Genomic DNA, 22,196 nt, shown 5'->3' with positions numbered 1-22,196 from the left:
GCTACGCACCTGTTCTTTTCAGGCTCTTAGTAAATGTTGAACTAGAAGAGTTTTGGAGTTTTGGGGGCTTCTTTTTTTTATTTATTTATTTATTTATTTATTTATATATTTATTTATTTATTTTTAAAATATCTGTGAACCAACATTACAGTTCAAAAGTGGTATTGCCCGTGAAGTGTAGGAAGCTTGAAAGCTTATAATTCTGTGCACCATTGTTGCAATAATATCCTCTCCTGAAACCTGTCTGGTTTTTTTCTGTAGGATAATTATGGGGTTTTTTATAGACAATGTGATTTTGTTTCCTGGGATATTTGACAGAACTCACATTTATTTTTATTTGCCTTTTGCATCTGGCATTTCTACAGATTTATTTATTCTCTTTTGGTTTTAATTGTTAGGGAACAAAAAAACAACAACTTGCATTTCCTTTGGAAGATAGTGGTTAATATTCTTGGAAGAAAGACCTTGTTAAACAATTGTGAAAACACAGAGAGAGGGATAATAACATAAAAATCTTTTACAACAGTACATATAATCAGAATTGCGGAATGGAGTAATTCCTAATTAGACAATCAAACATGATCTCAGGTCCTATTTTTCTTATGACAACCTTAGCCTCTCTGAGTTTTCATATGAGGACCCTGTTCAGCCAAGTATTATTATATTGACCTCTGTGTTCCCTCTGAAACGGTCTCTGTGGTAGTTATGAAAAATTACCCAGCAGTGAAAGTTTATACAATTAAAATTTGCAGTTAAGTGTTGTAGCTGTTAAACTAGTCATAACTCTAAAACCAGGCAAAAACTTTGTCTGATTCAATAAAAACTTTTAACAGACATGTTAAGGCTAGAGTGGCACTTCGTAACCTTCTGCTTTGAATCACAAGTTGTAGTGGGTTTCTGTGGCTGGGTTTTGGTGGAGGGGGGGGCTACAGGGGTGGCTTCTGTTAGAAGCTCCTAGAAGCTTCCCCTGTCCAGCAGAGCCAATGCCAGCTGGCTCCAGGACGGACTTCCTGCCACTGGCCAAGGCCAAGCCAATCAGGAGTGATAGTAACACCTCTGTGATAACACATTTAGGAACAGAAGACCGTTGCACAGGAGAACAACAAAGTAGACATCAAGGTCAGTGCAGAAGGAGGGGCAGGAGGTGCTCCAGGCACCGGAGCTGAGGCCCCTGCAGCCCGTGGAGGACCCTTGGGGTGCAGAGACTCACCTGCAGCCCATGGAGGAGCCCATACTGGAGCAAGTGGATGCATGAAGGAGGTTGTGACCCTGTGGGAGGCCCAGAATGGAGTAGGGTCCTGCCAGGGACCTGTAGCCCATGGAGAGGGAAGCCTACACTGGAGTAGGTTTTTCCTGGATAGGACTTGTGGCCCCTGTGGGGGACCCACATTGTTACAGCTCATTCATGAAGGACTGCACCCCATGGAGGAGTGACCTACGGGACAGCAGTTTGGGAAGAACTGTTGCCCCAGGGATGGGCTCACGTTGGAGAAGTCCATCAAAGACTGTTTCCCTTTGGAGGGACTCCACAGGAGCAGGGGAAGGACTCCTGTCTCTGAACAGCAGCAGAAACAACTGACTGTAACCCCCATTCCTCGTCCACCTGCACCACTGAGGGGAGGAGGGAGAAGAACATGGAAGGAAGGAGGGGTGGGGGAAGGTGTTTTTAATATTGTTTTATTTCTCCCTCTTTGGCTCTTATCCTGTGAGTAATAAATTTAAGTACTATCTCCACTCTGAGTCTGTTTTACCTGTGAAGGTAGTCAGTCACTGACCTCTCCCAGCTCTTATCTCTACTCATGAGTCCTTAGCTGGTTTTTTTGTCTCTCCTCTGTCCAGTTGCAGAAGGAAAGTGAGAGAGTGGCTTTAGTGGGTACCTGGTATCTGGCCAGGGTCAACCCACTACACAAGTGTAAATATTTCTTTACTTTTTGATGGATGAGCCATGAAATGACAATGAACTTACTTTTGTGCAAGTGCCTCTCACTCAGGAAAAATAAAATTAAGTAATTCATCCTTGTTTAACAACAATTATCTCTGTTATTTAGATGTGAAGACATGAAGTGCTCAGACCTGAGAGACTTTTGCATTAGCCCTTCTCCTTACTTTTCAAAAGGTGGGTTTTTTCCTTCACTTCTGCAGTATGTCCTGCCAAAATTACTGTTCATGTGGAAGCACAGTATCTGTGTTTATGCTGTGCCTTTTGCTCCATGAGGACATTACAGCCTCTTGTCAGTACATCTGAGCACAAAAACCTGGAGGAGCAGCTGATACAGTTTCCAGGGACAGTAAAACCCTTTTTCCATCCCCAAAGGCAACTTCTTCAAAAAGAATTGAAAGATAATTCCTTAAATCAAGGAAAATTTGACCTGCTGCCATACAAAGTACAGCCAAAGCAAATAAAAACCTCTTCAGAAAAGAAGAACTTTGCCAGGGATGTCCATCTCTCTGGGTAACTGAGGGATGCACATTGTCCTTGGACTGCATTCCTCAATAATTGCAGTGTATTTTTTCTTCTGTAAACTTCTGTGAGATCAATAAGCAGCTATAGTTGCTTAACCATTAACTTAAGCTCAGAATCTTAAGATAATTATCAAGCACCATAAACAATATATGTAGCTTAGCAGTGAATGGGACTTAAGTCTACAAATCTTCTACAAAGCAGAAAGGGACCACATAGTTGCTTGTGTTAATGTTAATGAAGAGTTTCATGAAAAAAAAGTGAAAGAGAGCATTGCATTATAAAACTTAAGCATTTTAGATAAGACCTTAAGGAAACATGAGTGGTGGTACTTAGAATAAAACACATAGAAGTAGCAAACAACAAAAGTGAAACAGGAAACCCCATGTGATAAAAAGAAATTATAGAAGGTGATATATCAAAAAAAAAGACATTTCTGATATATGTGCATGGGTTTGTAAGCTAAAACAGAAGAAGAAGGGCAGATAATAAGGAATAAAGATTTTTAAATTGCACTGTGCAGAAGACACACAGATCACTGTAAACACAGTTAGAGATTCAGCCTGGAGTTGCACTATAGTGGAATTCACATTCACTGAAGGTCTCTGGTGCACACCGGTACCAACATCAAGAAGAAAAGGAGAAAAGTTTAAATTCTGAAAATCATTTAGACACCTTGGAGCATTATCTGGAGATTTAAAAAGCTAAAGCCTCAGAGAATCTGGGCTGAAAACCTCTAAATGGGTTGATAATGTCTGATGTTCACATCTGTGCCATCTTCAAACGCAAAGTAAGGAAATTAAAAATGTGAATCCAAATTTTAACACCATTACTCTAAGAACACCTTAACAAGGCTTTAGAAAGTGAACACTAGAATTCTCTCCCTGTTAAAGTTACTTTACATTTGAATAGGGTCTGATAGAAGAAGAGATCTGGCTTTAGTTTTTCCCTGAGATACCTGTTGCACTCTCAGGGTATGAGTAAATTTAAAACTCAGTTAATCACACTGCCCAGATATGAATATTCGACTACTGAACATACAAAACCATCATTTTTCTTTTTACAGGTTCCTAAATGGTGCCATAATTAACAGAAGATTTGTGAAATTGTCGAAATTAATCCCAAATCCCATTATAAAGGCTTTTGAGCAAGAACTTTACAGAAACTCAAAACAAAGTGAAACAGAAGGAAACTGGGAGAGAAACATCCATTTTAGCACTAATCATTTTGCCAGATTTTAAAAACAATTTATATTGAAAGAAAGCATCAATAATTTTGAACATGAGCAGTAATATATATTAGCTCCAGAAGGAAAACTGAAGTTCTGTATCTGGTAACTGCACAACAAAAATACTTGTTAATGGTTCAAAGAAAATGAAGTACATCACTATAGGGTTCTAATCAATGATTTTTTTTACCAGATCTTCATCTTCGTATTGGAAGATGCAAAGGTCCATACAACAAGAGCATCACATTATTCAAAAGAAACCTTATCAGCACATCTGCGACTAAACCACACTCCTACATTTTCAAAAGGTGCTTAAAGTCATAGGAAGGAGAAAAAGAACTCTCACTTCTTAGTGCAACCACGCAGGTCAGTTTATGACAAATGGAACCACAGGTGCTCATGGGCAAACCTGCTCCTGTAGGTGAGATACTGTCAGAATGATTACAAACACACTCATCAGCTGGGACTTTCAAAGTCCCAATGCAATGAACTCTTCCAAGGTCTGCCCACATCAAGATCTAAAAGATTTTTCTTTCTGATCAAAGCAACAGTGAAGGCAGAACAGAAATATAATGCACAAATATCATAAAAGAATGTAACACCTTTTTAGTTCATACATTAAGACAAAGTCAATAGCATTTCAGTTGTTTGCTCTTTTGAATATATATTGCCCATGTGCAATGTTCTCTGTGTTTTTCATAGAACTATAGAAAAGAAAGTAAGTTTGGGTTAACTGCACATTAAACCACAGGGACTTCGTGTTGTTCTCTGTTCCTAATCCATTTCTGTTTTAGAGCTTTTGTCACCGTTGAGCTTTTGCAGAGTATGTTTACGGTGTTTCACGAGTTCAGGGCTGAAGTTACAGTCACTCTTCATGCAGTCTGTTTGATGGCCTTCACGCTTGTCTGAATATGGTGTCAGCTTTAGGGATAGGGCTCAATTAAAAGTCTCAAATTAAACAGGACAACACCACCATGCCAGTTGGTGTTTTACAGTGTGCACAATTATGTTTAATCCCCACTTTGTTTGCCAGGCAAACAGCAACTGACAAGTTCAAATCAAAACCGATAGGAAAAGAGTCTCTGCTGTTTAGGAAAATGTTCTAGTTAGAGCAACCGGGACCAGTTCATCACTGTGTGGGTGTAAAACTGTATTCTACACCCTCTATGTCATTGCCCAGGAACTGTTAACAACAGACCATTTGCAGCAGCTGCCCAAAGCACACCTGACCCCTCAGGCTATAATCTGGCTCTTAAAAAGCCTGTGAGATAGGAGGATGTTCCTATCCTCACACCAATAACTCAGGTGTGATGACTCCCCTCTGGGAAATCATTAGCACCTTCACACCCAGCTTGAGGGGTTATGTCTGCTAATGGGCGACCAAGGATTCCTAAAATATCTCACGACTCACAATCACCCACTGTGGAACTCCCTGCCCTGAGGGAGGGGCTGGGCATTCCCACTCAAACCTGAGTATATATAATCTTGGGGTCTTGGGACTTTTTGGCCCACTCATTGGATACAGAGGAGGACCAGAACTGTGACCAGACTGTGGCCAGCACTCTCACCAGCAGGTTTTCCTTTTCTTTTACTTTGGACTCAGGGGGACCACGTGGGGCTCAGCACATGGGCCAATGAACATCATTTTGTTCGTGCCCCAGGGTGCTGGGTTTGTGGGTTAAAACGAATTGTTTGTCCATATAATTGTATTTATTGTATTATTTTTATTAAATTGTAACTCTGATTTATAATCTCTTTTGAGTTGAGTTCATTTCTCCTGCTGGTTTACCTTTAAACCAGCACAGAAAGGTTAGGAAAAAGCTCACATCCCACATTCCATTGCAAAAGACACAGATCCCTGGTGGCCATGCCAGGGTTGCTCAGCCCTTTGGCAGCTGCCCTCTGGTATTTCCACAGGGAAATGCCCTGGAGACCTGACCCATGCTAGGAGACCAGTGAGCACAGAAGCTCTTTCTGCTCATGGTGGAAACAACCAGCTCCATTCTACATTTGATTCAGATCAAGCAGGGTACAAACTCCATCATCTTGTGCTAAGTGTTTTGGGACACGCAATGAAGGGTGAGCAAACAAGTTTCCTGTGAAGTACGTTTACCACTGAGCCTCACACAGTGTTACACCCTGGGTAGGGGGAAAAAAATAAAAATACTGTAAATTTTTCCAACTGGAAGATGAGGAGAAAGAGAGGAAGCAAAAGAAGAAACAAACCCTCTCAGCTGAACTGTGGAAGTTACCTTTCTACCCCAGCATTGTTAGAAGAAATTCCCTGTCATTTGTGATAGCACCTGGAAACATAAATGCTGAATGATTCAGGGGCCACAGGTTTGGTAAGCACAGAAGTGATTCAATAAAATAATATGATGGAGTTTCCTCAGAGCAAATGGGATGCCTGAAAGTAGTAAATAGGGATCATTCTGATTTGGTCTCAAAAAATTAGGTGAGATTATAATTGTATCATGACCTTCCTCCCTTCCTATGAAAAGATTTATGTTTGTGAGAAAATATTTTCCAATACTAAAATAGAAGGTAATTAGCAATTCAATATCCTTTCCAGACCTAAGAAAAGGACAGTCACATGAGTTATGGAGTCATAACTAATGAAGGAATATTGGTTTGGATGGTAATATGAATTTATCAAGGGAAAGGGATGAAAATAGAACCATTAAGGGAGGTCTGAAGAACCAGGTAGAGAACGGATTATTAAGTTCTATAAAACAATAATTTTGAACACAAATGCATCTACTGTTGAGTGTATTTATTTCTGTATTAGGAGCTCTGATGGGAGCCCACACGCTGTGTTTACAGGATGGTAATACCTCCCTGCAGGACAGAGAAGGAGAATGAGCAAAAGAGCCAGAATCAGATTAATCTGGGGAGGAATCTCCACATGTGACATGATTCACCAGAAAATTAAAGACATAACTTGGGGGGGGACAATATAATGGGGGACAGAAGCAGCTATACAGTGTTGGGCTTAATCTCTCAGCAAAGAAAATGAGGAGATATGACAGGTCCAAGTGAAGGCTCTAGAATAGTGTGATAAAAATAATCAGTATGTCAACAGGCCCAGCAGCAGCACAACTCATCAGTAAACAAAGACACTGGAGAAAGCATCCCTGGGCAGTAGGAGGCTAACAAATAGAAATAAAATTCAAGCTTTCCACAGCTGCAAAGAGAAACAGATACATTGTTAGGGAGTAAAAATTCCATCGTCAGTTAGTAAAGAATGTTAGCATCATGAGCAAAGAAAGCTCATGGAGTTAGGAGCAGAACTGAAAGCAAACAAAGACAGCAAGGGCTGCTGCCCGCTACAGTACAGCTGCACAGCACTTAGTGTGTGCGTGTGTGTATGTGTAAATACATATATGTATATTATATATGGTGTATATACATGCATAATGTGTATATATGTGTATATAATGAGTGTATCTGATTCCCTGAGTGGTTTTTGGTTCATACTGTTTCTCATGAGGGAAACTGAGATCTGGGTGGTTGTAAGTAAAGGTGGTTTCAAGGTGGTCGACACTCTCTGTGGAACACCGCAGGGTACCAGGCTACACAGAATCAGCTTAATGCCAGAAAATAACATGCTTGAACTAGTGGTGTTAAAATGCTCATGATTATTATTATTATTATCATCATCTTATTAAAACAGGACTGAAGTTTCCCTGATCTATGGTTAAGTGAAATATCAGATTTATATTTCACTGCAGTTACATCCTCCTTTGAAATTCGATGCCACTGAATGAGCAATAATAAGGCTGACCATACACAATGTATTGGTGTTTCCCTCATATCCTGGCTATCAAATGTGATATGAGTATCAGCAGAATCTCTGCTTTCATTTCCATAATAAGCAAGTTCAGTGTTGGGATATACAGAGGAAAGCCTGATATAAATTCAAACAGCATGGAAGGCAGAGTAAGACAACAAACATCCGCTCCCCTAAGATTTCAAATATTTTTTTCCACCTTATCTCATTCTTTTGTAGATTAGTGAACAATGACTATTTTGAACTGATATTACAGTAAAATGAAAGGCTTGGAAAGAAAAATGTCAGGATCTGCTGACTCCTCCTTTCTCCTTTGCTGATTTTTCACAATTTGCAGTTCTTTGCAAACTATTTCAGAGCAGTTCTTGTTATTTATGCAGGACAGTCTACCGAAATGTGAGGCCCATGTCACTCAGTAAATTGTGAGGGCATTAATCCAGGCCTATATCTATACTTATACCTATATTACCTTGCTATAAAACAAAACAACAACAACCAAACCAAACCAAACAAAAACCACCCTCACAGAACACTAAAGCAGTGTAAGCAACATCAATATATGGACCTTTGTAACATCATGATGCCCTATAAGCATTGTATATAAGAGAGCAAAGTGGCCATCAAAATAGAAAACAAGAGTGAGTGTTTTTTAAAGGTTTTATTAGTACTTAAGCCAACACTGAGGTGGCATGAGAAAATACATAAACAGGAACTCAGTCACAGAACTTGTAAAATGAGAACAGAAAACCTGTTGCAAAGGACTGAAAATAGGCAGGACATGTTGCCTAAAATGAAGGATGTTGTCGTACAAGCAGGGTGGCTGGTAAACTGATGGCCAGATAGGCACCATCAGGAGCAGATGATTCCCTTTTGGAACGGGGACAAGTAGTATCAAGGCTGTATTTTTAAGATCTTGCCAGGCAGCCTTCAAGCATGATCACCTTAACCTCCTACTCAGCCACAAAGCCTGAATCACAAATAGTGTGGCATCAGTCTCTTATTGTACACTCACAGCTTATTTAGGAGATAACTACCTAGAAAATTTTAATTTTTAAGTAAAAAGTAGTTGAAACCATTGAACTGTGGATTTTTCAAACATTTCCACAAAGTAAGGTGTTAGTGCGATATGAGCCTGGTAACAGTTTGTTTTAAAGCTTAAAGGCAGTTTGATTTTTCAGTCTTCCAAAACATTGCAATGATCTCCAATTTTCTATCAATTTTCTCCGGGGGGGGGGGGGGGGGGGGAGAGGAAAGAGAGAATGAGAGGGAAAGAAGGAAGGAAGGAAGGAAACTTCAAATAAAGGCACACATATAGTTTCTCCAGAACTTCTGGTCACTCGTCACCGGTTTCCTGGATCCTGGTCTCCTAGTCACTCTCGGATCACGTTCTCACTGCCAGCAGCTGTGGAGTATTGTTTCAAAGATACTTTATTCTACAGAAATTACTGAGGTCAGTTTCCCAGCATAAAAAATCCTTCAACATCTTGCAAGAAAATATTTTACTTTTAATCTTGCTGACAGATACGGAAATTAATGTCATCTGTTCTAACAAAATAACTTACACATGCCACCGTTTTTCCTAGGACATGAGGGAGCCAGGGATCAGGTGCTCTTCTCTGAAGCACAGTTAAGCCAAATTAAGTACATAGGCTGTAGCTGCAGTCCTCTTACAAAAGAAATTTAACCTCTTTCTTAAATTAATATGATTTAAAGCACTAATCTTCTGCTTTCAAAGGTAGGCTGTCAAACCTCCCTTTCCCTAGCAGTTGCTTATTCTGTGCAAATTAAGCTGGCTGAAAAAAAAAAAAAAAGGCAATTATTCAGTTAATGTAAATGAAAATATTGTAAAATTTATTGAATAAATTATATGAGAAGTTGACCACACATTTTAACTAGGAACAACTGAATGTCATCCTTTAGTGTTGAGTGAAGATGCCATATTAAAACCAGATTTGTCTTAATACTAGCAAAGATCTGTAATTCAGTATTGACTGGGAAGCCAGCACATTCAGAGAAGGTTTTCATTAAAAGCTTCACAAATGCCTTTACTATAACACTAGCATGCTGTTCCCATTACCAAGTCCAGGGAGTTTGCATAATGTTTTCTACTTGTAAAGGCAGAATGTTAACAATCTGCACAGTGATCTCTGTAATAAGGAATCAGACAGAACAACACCAGGAAGGTTAATGAAATACTGCTGCTGAGGCAGAGCTGCCCAGCAGGTTGTCAGAGCCACTGCACGCAAAGCTCGTGCAACACCAACACAATGTGGTGTCACCATTTCAGAGTAGAAATGACAGAAATCTCCTTTTCCACCAGGACAATACACAAAGTGTCTCATTTTATTTCTGTTTCCCCAGGAAGAGAGATGTCTCTCTATTCATGGCTATTTCTGAAGGCCTCCACACCACTGCTATAGCCATGACTATTAATCCCCTTGAACTTCACCATAAAAAAACGCTATATCAGTCAGAGAAAATAAGAAAGAAAGAAGGATGTCCAATTTCCACAGTAGCTGTTTTAAATTTCACAAATGCAGGAAGAAATCTGCTAAAGATACTTTCTTCCTCAAGCAGGGAAAGCAATGGAAGAAAATGTAGTCTTTGTTACAGGGTTTGCAGTACAAAGAGACTTGGTGTCTGCTCCTAAATTCCTAAACTCATTCTACAGAAAACTTATTTCTCTGTACCTTCAGTAATATGAATAAGGCAGCAGCACAAGCCTTAGCATGACCCTTAAGAGTATAAAGGTCTGAAGGTGGTTATAAATGATCTCAGCTAAAAGTATCTCTGCAAACCTTTTAGCAGTTCTGCATTACGGGCATCACTAACAAAAGCAGTGTTCTTCCAAAATCCCTCAGTCCTCTCTCCTGAGTGAACCTTCCTGATTTGCTCTTCTTTGCAGCACAGCTTCTCTGTATCCAAATACCACTTTGCCTGGATAATCAGAGCTCCATGGCTGGTCACAACACTCAGTGCAGATTCACAGAGGAAAAACAAACAGTTTGCTTGATGCTCCTTGAAGAGGTACCTTCACATGGAGACACATGGTTCATGAAAGACATTCCTGAGCCAGCCGGCCCTGAAGAACTGCCCAATGGCCTTCCTGGGAGAACGTTCCTTCATTACCGGAAAAAAAAGAAAAACTTTTAGAGTGAAAAAGTCATTTTTTCCACAAGATAAAATGCAGCACAAAGGATGAAGCCACGATCTGGAAGGGTGAAAGATCACTCCAATAGCATATGTAGCTTAGCCAGACATGTCTGGCGAGTAGGTTCACCACTGCCTCCAAATCTGTAGTGAGTTGTTTAGCTCAGACCTCAGCAACAGCAGGCCACGGGTCTTGGATTGAGTGCTGAGCTGCACAGACGCTCTGCTTCTGCTGCAGAGCTGCCAGAGCTCAGCCTGGGTGTGATGCAGAGCTCAAACCAGCCCCACAGAAGGGAAGCCAAGACGTGTCTGAACTCTTCCCAACTGGCAACACAAGAAGTGCAATGTCCATGGAATTCTGGAAAGATGAGGCAAGTGTAGTGAAGGAGACAGAAAACGGAGTAAGGAAAGCATATGGTAGGAAGAACAAGGAAAACTTTGTGTCAAATATTGAGAGAAAAAAATAGGGAGAAAGCAACAAAAAAGACATGTCTTTAATAGGATAGAAAGGTACAGCCAGAAATTAAAGACCTGAGATCTGGTGAGGCTTTTATATTCCATAATGCAATGCATTCCTATGCTTGTCTCTGACGGTGACTATAGTGCAAAGGGAACGTTTCCTCTGTCCTACCTAGGAGCTGATTGATTCATGTCATGACATAGAAAGAAATCAATGGGTCTCAGTTGACAACTCTGCTTCTGAAATCTCCTTTCGGTAGGCAACAGCAGCAGCAAGAAAGGCAAAAGAAATAGAAGTTCCCTTCTCAAGTGAACAGGAGGGTTACATGTCACCACCAATTGCAAGGAACCTCTTTTGAGAAGCCATTCTGTTTCCTTCTGTTTCGATCACAAAGGGAGGATAAAAAGAGTCACTAAGAGCTCTGGATCAGCTTTGAATCCGGCTGGATTCAAAGGCTGAAGTTAGGTCAGGCCAAAAGACAATTAGACACAGGTACTGACTGTTTGATTCACCTACCATTTATGTGGGGGCTAATACACTCCCTGATGCAAAGAAAAGGTGTTCTCCTTGGAATTCTGTAACAGAGTTCTATTTCAACTGTTTTTTTCTTGATTTATGCAGGAAAAGTCATCTTGCTCAGCATTTTACACACAGCAAAACACATGGAGGGAATTCACACCAACATCAGATCTAACTAAGAGGGACCTGTCCAGGTCAAAAAACATGTGTGTGATCCATCTCTATTTCACAAAGTGTGAATATACCTAATTGGAAAGTGTCAATTAGCTGCACATTAACATCCAGGCACTACTTATACCAACTTACATTTTCTCCCCACTGGCCTTGGTTCAGCTCATTTTCCAAGGACTGTCTGCCAACGCTCACTTCCAAAGAAAAGCATTCTGTTTGACTGCAGTTCCCTCTCTGTTTACCACCATTTTTTCCTTTCTTCTCTTGATTTTTTCTCTTAGGCCCACCAGTATGACACTCTGCCTACATTACCTTCCATCAGCAGCGCGTGTTTGTTGCTGCTGGACTGGCTGTTGTGGATAATCTGCTTTCTGGCACGCTTGTCCTCATTCAGCACACACCCCTTTGCTGCCTGCTGGCCTCAGTCTGCGTTTGGCTGTCTCAGTGAGATGGCCCCCAGCATGTGCTCCAGTGATGGCTTTTTGCTTCAGCTCTTCCTGTCTCCAGTGCTGTTTCACTTACATGTAATTTACTGAAGTCCACCACAATCCATGCACATCACTGCCAGTGTCCTCATAAACTCCTTGTAAGGTGGGTTTGCCTCTTTACTCTGCTTTTCAGCCTTTACTGGTGTGCACACACCCCTTTAACTAACCACATTTCTCCCCCATCAAAGGTATCTCCATTTTCCTCCTCCAGTAGCAACTTTTCCCTTTCTTTGCTGAATTGACCTGGATGTGAGTTATGTATTCAACTAACTATTTTCTCACTGTCTAAAGGAAAAGTTCTGGTTGCTAAGCAATAGCTGTCTCATTATTAAACACTGAGAATAATTCAGATTTACAATTTTAGTCAGTGGTAGCTTGTAAGCCAAAAGAAAGTGCTTTTAGTTCTGCTAATAAGCAGCAACAACAAGGAGTCCAGCTTTACTGACATCTTGTTCCTTACAAAACAGGATTTAATCCCAGCGCTGCCTGTTTTAGCACCACTGTAATCATACAAACTAGAACAATTTACCTGCCAGAAGAATTAGGGCATCATTTGGTGCTAGGCTCTCCAGATGTGTTTCCTGGAGCAGTTCTTGCTGTAATATCTGGAGATATGTGTGAGTGCAATGCTGAGCTCTGCTGGAACCAAGCCTCAAACTGATTTTGGACTAAAAATTAAAAATGGCATCACTTGGCCTTCCTACTCTGAAATCAGGAGCAAGCATTGTAGGTTTTTTTCTTCCGAGCTGACCTTCTGTTTATGCCAGACCAAATAATTGGACCTCGCTACTACAATGAAATGAGACTAGAAAAAGATATAAAAGGATCTCTGTTTAAGCACCTCTAAATCTTCCTTTTGCTCAGAAATAACCAAGTGCCACCCTCTCCTTCCCCTGCACTTGTTGATACCGCTCTAAAGTTTGGAGAAATCTAGTCATATTTTGACTCTACACATGAAAATAGTCTGGATCAGAGAATGTAAAGCAGAAATTTCTGTCTCTCCACCCACAGAATTACCCACAGGCAGAGAAGGGGTAAGCTCTGAAGGGAGAGTGCCCAGGGTCAGAATTCAGGCTCCGATGCAGTGGCTGAAGGCACTAAGCCTGTAGTAATTCGCTCATCCTGGAAGTTACACAGTGGCCTACTTCATCAGAAACCAGATGTCACTTTATTCTGTCTTGTGAACACTGAACTCAACAGGGATGCAGAACAACTGGGAAAATAGTCGGCAGATCCCTGTGCCCATGAAGAATCCTAACTTAAAAGGCCTTTAATATCAACCTTTGGTGGCTCTAAGGTGTCTCTGCATATCTCTCCTGCAGCTCAGGAATGCTGTGCTTTTTATCCCACAGTACTTCATGGTGGTTTTATTTATCTTATTTTAATTTTAATGCAGATAATTTTTTCTCATAAGACCAAATACTCACTTATTCAAGAGACAGTACTTCATATCCTTTTGCCACTCTTTACTATGTCACTTCATGAAGTCGTGGGCACATGACTGTCTGTCACCTCTATGCTCCAGAAACAATTTTCAGAATGAGCAGAAACTATGATCAGAAGAACACATTGCTATAGACAATATAGAAAACACATTACAATTTCTTGCATTAGACTAACATAGTGCTTTCTCTGGGGATGAGGGAGCTGCTTTTGAGTTAACCTTCTCTTCCCTTCTTTCTTCACAGGCTCAACTTTGCTCCCAGCTTTCCCTCCTCCTCTCTGCAAGCAGCACAGGGAGATGGTGAATGGGAGCTGTCATCACTGACCACGTGTCTGTCTCTGCTGGTCCTTCTTCCTCACACTCTTCCCTCCTCCATTGTGGGGTCCCAAACATGGAATACAGTCCTTCATGAACTCTCCAATGTGAGTCCTTCCCACAGGCTGCCGTTCTCCACCAGCTGCTCCAGCGTTGGTCCTTTCCATGGGGTCACAGGTCCTGCCAGAAAATCTGCTCCCACATGGGCTCCTTTCCATGGACCTCATCTCCTGCCAGGATCCCGCTAAAGCACAGGCTGTCCAAGGGCTGCAGATTCCCTAAGGGCACTTCCCCCTGTTCTATCACAGACCTCCACAGGCTGCAGAGGACAGCTATGATCCTCATCACAGGCTTCAGGGGGATCTGCTCCAGCACCTGGACCAGAGACTTTGCTCTTCTTTGACCGTGGTGCTTGTTCCTCTCACATATTCTCACTCCTCTCTCCCAGCTGCTGCACAGTGATTTTCTTCCTTCCTTAAATCCATTATCCCAGAGGCATTATCACCATCACTGCTGGGCTGAGCCTTGGCCAGTGACAGATCTGTCCTGGAGCTGGTGGCTTTGGCTCTGCTCAATACGGGGGAAGCTTCTGATGACTTCTTGTAGAAGCCACCCCTGCAGCCCCTCCCACCCCAAAAACTCTGCCATGTAAACTAAACTCATGATGTTAATAAAAAGATTTTCAAAGTAAGCTCAGAATAAAACTATAATTTGGTTACAGTATGAGTTCAGATGCCTTATCTTCATAATCTTCTTATTTGCTATATTTGTAGAAAATGAAAGAAAAGGAAACATCCAAGATGAAATGTTTTTTCTGGACTTCTACCACCCCACTGGATGTTTAAGACACTTGCAGCTTTAGAGACTTGTCTATTAGACTTCAGACCCTGCAGTGCAGTCATTAAGAAAACAATAATGAATTATTTCTTCTGAAAGTTGGTTTTTCTAAACTCATACCCATAGGAGCATCTCGTTCACTTCCATTTTCCAGTCGCTGTCCCTCTTCCTGTTACCAGCCTTTGTCATTCCTCAGGAAAAAAAAGAAAAAGGATGCAATGTGCATCACTGTGGTGGGGGGAAACAGTTTTCCCCTGAAGTTATAAAATGGTAAAACCCCAGGGGGTGGTGACCCTTCAGGTCTTACCCAATGAGCGCTTCTGCAAAATATAAACATACCACAAGCAGACCGGAAGAGAAGAAAAGTAGTTGTAGTTGTTCTTAGAGAAGTAGCCATGTTGTAGAGCCATGAGGAGAAGCAGCAGCAGCCCCACTGGGGGCTGGCCAACCCCCCAGCCCCGGCTGGGGGCTGCAGGGACTTGGAACAGTGTTAAACTGGACTGAGGTCTGTGACTGAGAAGCTGGAAGTTTTTTTCTCCACCACGAGCAGCAGAAGCAGCGGTAAAAAAAACACTGGCTGGAGAAAGTGGCAGAGAGCCAAGAGATAAGAACTGAAGAGAAGCAGCAACAAGCATGCAGCCGAGCAGGAAGACACAGAGTTGTCTGAGAGAGCTGAGAGAGAGCCAGCAGCAGAGAGAGAACTAGGCTCTACACAGAGAGAGAGAGAAAGTTGGGGTAAGGACTGAAACCAAAACCCCCCAAACTCCTTGGAGACCCCTCCTAGAAAGGAAGAGGATGATGAACTCTTACTTAAAAGAGTCTTGGAGTGCTACAGTACTGCAGAAAGGAGCTGAAAAGCTCCAAGAAGGAATGTGGAGGGGGTGACCTTGGCCCCCCCACTGCTTGAGACAGAGCACAGAGCTCTGCAAAGGGGACTTGATTCCCATGAAGATACAGACCGTCACGAAGACCCCTGAGCTTCATTGATATGACCGTGGTGATGCGACCGTGTCTGGGTGAACGCAGCCCACGGAAGAGAAGACCCTCGCTTGAAGACAAGTGGGTGAGAGGGCTTGGATACCCCCTCGTGTGTACTGGAAGAGGTCCAGCTACAACTGCTACGTGGAAGAGAGAGAGATAGACTGCTACTCTGAAGAGACTGCTGCTCTGAAAGTGGAAAGGATCTTTCCTTCTTCCCTCCTGGACTTTTATTTGGAGGGGAGAAGAGATTTTATCCATTGTAAATACTTTTATGTCATGGTAGAGATAGCTAAGATTGTATATAATGTATTGTAGTATTTATTTGTACAGTCATTGTAATATATTCCCTTTCCCCCATTTTGCATCTCGTGTAGTGTCTGGAAAAACCATCTCACACTGGGTTGAGATGTGGGAGGGGGCTTGGACTAGGGAATCGGATTTTTTGGGCTTCTCAAACCATGACAATTGTTTAAAAACTCTCTGCAGGACTGCTGCAAGTTTCAGTCATTCCATCAATCCACGGATAGACCCATCATCTCTTAGAGAGTAGCAGAACAAAGGTTAATTAGCGGCACATTGGCACAATTAGCATGCAATATTGGATTTTGAGCACAAAGTAATTTTTTTTAAGTGCATCACAGCGCTCATTTGTAAACAACTCAATTTAAAATGTAAGCTATTTTTGAATATAAGAGAAATATGAGAATACCAATTCCAAATAACTTGTCCTGAGAGCAACAGATTGAGTATGATGGCACTTGGTCCATCTAGAGAAGAAATTCAGAGTAGCAAATACAAACCACTGAATTTTGGTCAGTGTGTTGCCTTCCAAACAAAGAAGAGCCAGAGCAAACACTTCTATCCTTCTCTGGCAATTTTATTGACTTTCTTTTTCAGGATATGACTCTCCAGATCACACCGTCTGTTTAGAAACACAGAATCACAGAATGGTTTGAGTTGGAAGGGACCTCAAAGATCAGTTCTAACCCCCTGTCATGGGCAGGGACATCTTCCACTATCCCAGGCTGCTCCAAGCCTTGTCCAACCTGGCCTTGGACACTCCCAGGGATGGAGCAGCCAGAGCTTCTCCAGGCAGCCTGTGCCAGGGCCTCACCAGCCTCAGCGTAAAAATTTTCTTCCCTACATCCCATCTAAATCTACCTACTTTTGGTTTAGAACTTTTGATTCTAAATGTAGTGTAATTACAGGCCCTAGTAAAAGGATTACTAACCTTATTCTTTTGCGGCTTTTTCTCTTTCTCTCTTGTTTTCTTTGCCTTTGCTTGAAGGACATTCCAGATGAGATTTCATGCAGTCTTTCTACTGGAATCTCATCGTAGTTTTACACTCATCGTGTCAGAGGGGTCAATAGCACTGGGTCACATTTTTTTTAGTCCATGAACTTCATCAATAGTGACCTCTTTCATAATTTTTCATGCATTGTATTTTGGTTTCTAAAAAGTGTTCTCCCTGTTGTATTTATCTACTCCCCTAACCCAAATCAATCAATGTCACATTCACTTCATAAAGTGATCAAGTATTTGAAATCTGCATCCACATTCACTACAATGAAGGCCTTCCTGCTTTCTGTTGAATTGTTTATGTTTTATGTTGAATTCAGTGATAGAAAGGCTTCATGGAAAAAGAAAAAAACTAAACTCACAGCAGCTGGAGAACATTCTTATTGTTATTACAGGTATTCAGAAATTGAGAGAAAGAACCCAAATCTAATTCTCAGTGCAGTATCTATGACCAGCTGGTAACTATAACCCCCAAGATTCAGTGAAGTGAGTTAATGTGAGCTAAATGTTGATGGACCAGAACATAACTCCATTACTGTAAAATGCTAAAAAGCTGCTGTAACTTCATTAGAAAAAAAAAAAAAAGCCTTCTTCTAAAAAAGTCTTTCACATGCTAATGCATTTTGAATTTTTTCTCAATGCCTTCTACCCAGCCAGTGTCCACCACATCCCAACATGCTACAGTGTCTAATTAACTGCAGAAATCAAAGATAAAGTGTGGACAAGTTTGTCATAAAGATCAGCTTTCTGAAAGAATGATTTCTGTTAAAGACCCTGTCAGCTCTTTCTGATTAAATCCCTTTCCTCCATTAATTCCCAGTCCTCATAAATACTACACAATCTCATCCTGAATGCAGGGCCTTGTGCTTACTATCAGTTTTTTGTTGTTATGAATGTGTTTCTTTATATTATGCTTGATTGAGTTGATTCTGACTTCTGCCTATTCATTTTTTTCTACTTTTAATTTTCAGATTTCTCAGTCAGAACTACACTGTCACAATACAATGCTCCTGATAACTGACTCCTTTTTACCAAATTTCAGATGTCTTGTCAAAGATCAGTTCTTCCCCTTTCACTTCACCTTTACTGCCTCAGGTTCAAATGACAGATGGTCTCTTATCATCTTTGCAAAATTGTAAAATCAGCTCTTCAAGAAGAAATCAATTACAAACCACTCTGTATTTTCACGCTTATTTTTGTAGCCTCTCCATCACACGCTCCACACTTCGATTTTAGAGAACAGGCAGCATATTTTGATAGTACAACTTCGAAGTTGGGCTCCTCTCTCTGTTTTAGCCTGTAGCTAATAAATACAGCAATTGCTTCAACTGACTTTCTATGGTGATCTGGAAAGACACAGATGGAAATGGTATTTGAAATTTCTTCCAATGACCTCTCTGCTTCTGTGGAGTTTCAGCCCAGACACACTGCTCTCCCTGACGCTTTTTAGCCTGTTCAGGGCACTATTACTTTGCTCTTTTACCTTTCTACCATAAAATGCTCAGGAATCACTACAGGTCATCTGCTGAAGCACATCCATGTTATTTGTCTCTAACCCAGCTGCCCTTTTTCAGCTCCACAGTGTTCCTTCTTTACTTCCTGAGTCGCTTAAAATAAAATCCTCAACAAAGTGATTACAGTGGTTTGACCAATCAAAAGCTTAGCAGGTCTTGAGGGCTCAGGGCTCAGGCTGAAGAGTCATAAGCCAGAATAAAATGAAATGACAAGTCACCTGGATTTCGGAAGAAAATGCCTTTGGCTCCTAAAGCAGCTGCCAAAGGGCTGAGCTTTCACTGAGTTCATTAAGATCCACTGTGGAAAGAATTTGAAAGACTCTTAACCAAATTTAGGATTCCTAGGAAAAGTTGTGAAACAATGTACAATCTGGGAGCAATGGAATTCTTTGGAGAGGGGAGACCAGGGCAAACACCAAGAAAATAACAACCTGGAGGAACAGATGTTCAGCTGGAGTTTAAGAGAGTCAGATCCACAGCCTGGTTCCACCCACAGAGGCCTTTGCCAAACCCTTCTACAGTCATTTTCACATTAGAAGGATGAGACTGTGGATTTTGTTCTTCCACTTCCTTTTCTCCCACTTTCTTTCAAAATAGAGAATTCAAAAAAAAAAATCAAATATAAAGCCTACCTTTTTTGATAAACCAAACACCACAAGGAAACAAGTCTCCTGCTCTGTTTCAATCTTCTCCCTTTTTAGCCTGCAGGAGTTGCTTCAGCTATCAATTCAACTAGGCCAGGTGGGCAGTAAAAATTAGTGCCAGACAGGGGTTTTTCAGTAAATGCTTGCTTGGTTTCATATCTGAAGCAGCACAAAAGGAAAAATTTACTGCAAAATCTGTTCTCAAAAACATGGATAGTTGTGTCAATAAATGGATAGACATGCAAACATAAAAGCTGCTGTTCCTTATCTTTAAAAAAATGTTACACACAAATTTAATACATTTTTATACTAGCTCTTGTCCAATAGAAAATGAAGTAAAAGAAATACATATGGTAGTTCTATATATAATCAAGACAGAGATCCAATGCCTAGATCTAAAAGGATTAAGACATAAAAGTTGTACAGTAACATCTCAGTTGCACACTAACAGGAAGCAAAAGTATTTCAGGAAGTAAGAATTATTACAGGAAAGTAGTAAAGTAGGCATTAGACTTGGGCAAATAAGCATTTGTGTTCATATGTAAATGCACTGCAGGAAAATTTTACAGATGGTAGAGGTCCACAGTATTTAAATATTTTATCTACTTTGTTTTCCCAGCTCATATGTTCTTGTCCATACCCTCTCCAAAATTCATCATCCTGAAATCACTGACGCAATGGAGTTCAACTGAACTCTGCAGGAAGTTCAACTGCTCTCTGAACTTGCCACATAGAACCAACTCAAGATTGTTTCTGATTTAATTTTTTTATTGAGTCAGCTAGTTTTCTAATATGTTTTCTTTAACTGATCTCAGATTCGTTTTGCAAATCTTTTTTGTGCTCCTCAAACCGTATTGGTTAATCAGTAATATTTTAATTCTACTGAAAAGGTAAACTAAAATAAAAAGAAAAAGTAAAATACTTCAACTTAGCATTTAAATTAAGACATGACATTATGTCTGCAAGTTTCAAATCTGACAGGCCAAGACGAGCAGATAGTTGAAAGCAGAACCAGCATGTCCACACACATGAACAAATTCCCAAAGATTGGTTTTGCCAGCATTGCCCATGAATACAAGCAAACATAAATATGTAAAGATACAGCTGCAGTGTATTACAAAGGAAATATTCCTTGTGACTTCTCCTTTGTACTTCATAAGAGCATCCTAAGGCACCACTGCTCACTGCTTTGATTTGGTGAAGAGAACTAATGCCACATACAACTAAGAGTGCTTACTGAAGTCATGACAAATTATTTCCTTATTTGGGGCTCTGGAATTGATTTTTGACTTCCTGGTCTGTGAAAAAAGATTTGTCACTTGAGAGAGCAGCACTGGGAGCAGTAAAGCCAATAGCATGTGACAGAGAAGGTGTACTGAAGCAACGATTTAGCAAGTTCAGAGTATAAAATGGATTGTTGGAATCAAAAAGGGCTCAAACATGGTTTGAATTTCATGGCTCTGTGGGAACATATAAGGAATGGAAACAAATACCTTGCTTAAAGCAAGTGAGAGGCGAATGTTTTCTTGGAGTTTTTGTGCACATACCCCCACAAGCACCGGGAACTTGTCCAAGCAAGTGATAATGCTGTAACTGCAAGTGATTCTGTGAATGAGATGCTTCTTGTACAAACACAGGCAGACCTTTTTTAATGATCGTGTAATAGAATCAGAGAATCATTAAGGGTGGAAAAGACCTTCAAGAACACTGAGCTCAACCTTTCACCAAACACCATCTTGTCAACTAAACCATAGTAGTACAAAGTGCCACATCCAGTTGTTTTTTGAACACTTCCAGAGATGGTGACTCCCCCACCTCCCTGGACAGCCCCTTCCAATGCCTGACCATGCTTTCAGTGAAGAAATTCTTCGTGATGTCCAACCTGAACATCCCCTGGTGCAGCTTAAGACCATTTCCTCTTCTTCTGTCACTAACTCCCTGGGAGAAGAGGTCAGCCTTCAGTGATTGTAAAGGATGGCAGAATCTCCGGTCATGGTAACAAAATATTGGCAGTTCCCCTTTGAGCCTTTTAGTATCTATTCCTTAACACAAATGGACTTGCTGCTGTTGGCAATCAACATGTTGGAAGTGGTTAACACAAACAGACTAAGATACCAGAAGGCTCTTGCCCCACCAAACTAGCAGAATACATGTAATCTGTCCCCTGGGCTTTCAAATCCTCAGTATATATATATATTGTCAGAAATTGCTAGAAGACCTAATTTAAACAACATCTTGTTATTTGTTTAGCAATGTAAGGAAGAGAAAGCATATCAACAATATTGGAGGGGGGAGAATATCTGTAAGCCCTACCAAGCAAACAGATCTGACTCAGCTCTATCTAGGATTGCCAGAACAGATTTCTTTATTCCCTAGAAGCAAGCTAAAATCCAACATCATGCACTGCAGAATGTCTGTAGGATGTTCCCTGGGAAAACGGCTGACAACTTGTTCATATGAAATAAAAAGTTAAAAGGGATGTTTTTCTGTATTACTAGTCTTACTTGCTGGTACCATTCCTCTCTCTTGTATAATAAGTTATACAGAGTATTACAGAATTAAAAAAACCAGATAAATAAATGTGCCTTGGTTGTCTTCTCTGAGGCTGTTCTAGCTGTGCTTAGTGAAGTATTACTTTGCTCTTTGCTAATTAGTAAATGACTCCTAATTTCTGAATCACGTGCAATTTCACATGCAACACAAGCTCTCCTGGTGTGCCCATTTTTCTTATATATGAATGTCCAAACAGCAGATACTGGCCCAGTGCTTCCAGCTGTGGATGTTCTTCATGGTACAAACTCAAGAAAGCCAGTTAAATCAAATGCCCATCTCCCAACACATTTAATTATGAAGAGAGCTAAAGAAGCTGCAGGGGAAAAATCAATGGAACGTGT

This window comes from Manacus vitellinus, unplaced genomic scaffold (assembly GCF_001715985.3).
Source record: "Manacus vitellinus isolate BGI_N305 unplaced genomic scaffold, ASM171598v3 scaffold_23_pilon, whole genome shotgun sequence".
NCBI classification, from domain to species: Eukaryota; Metazoa; Chordata; class Aves; order Passeriformes; family Pipridae; genus Manacus; species Manacus vitellinus.
This window is presented reverse-complemented; position numbering follows the sequence as displayed.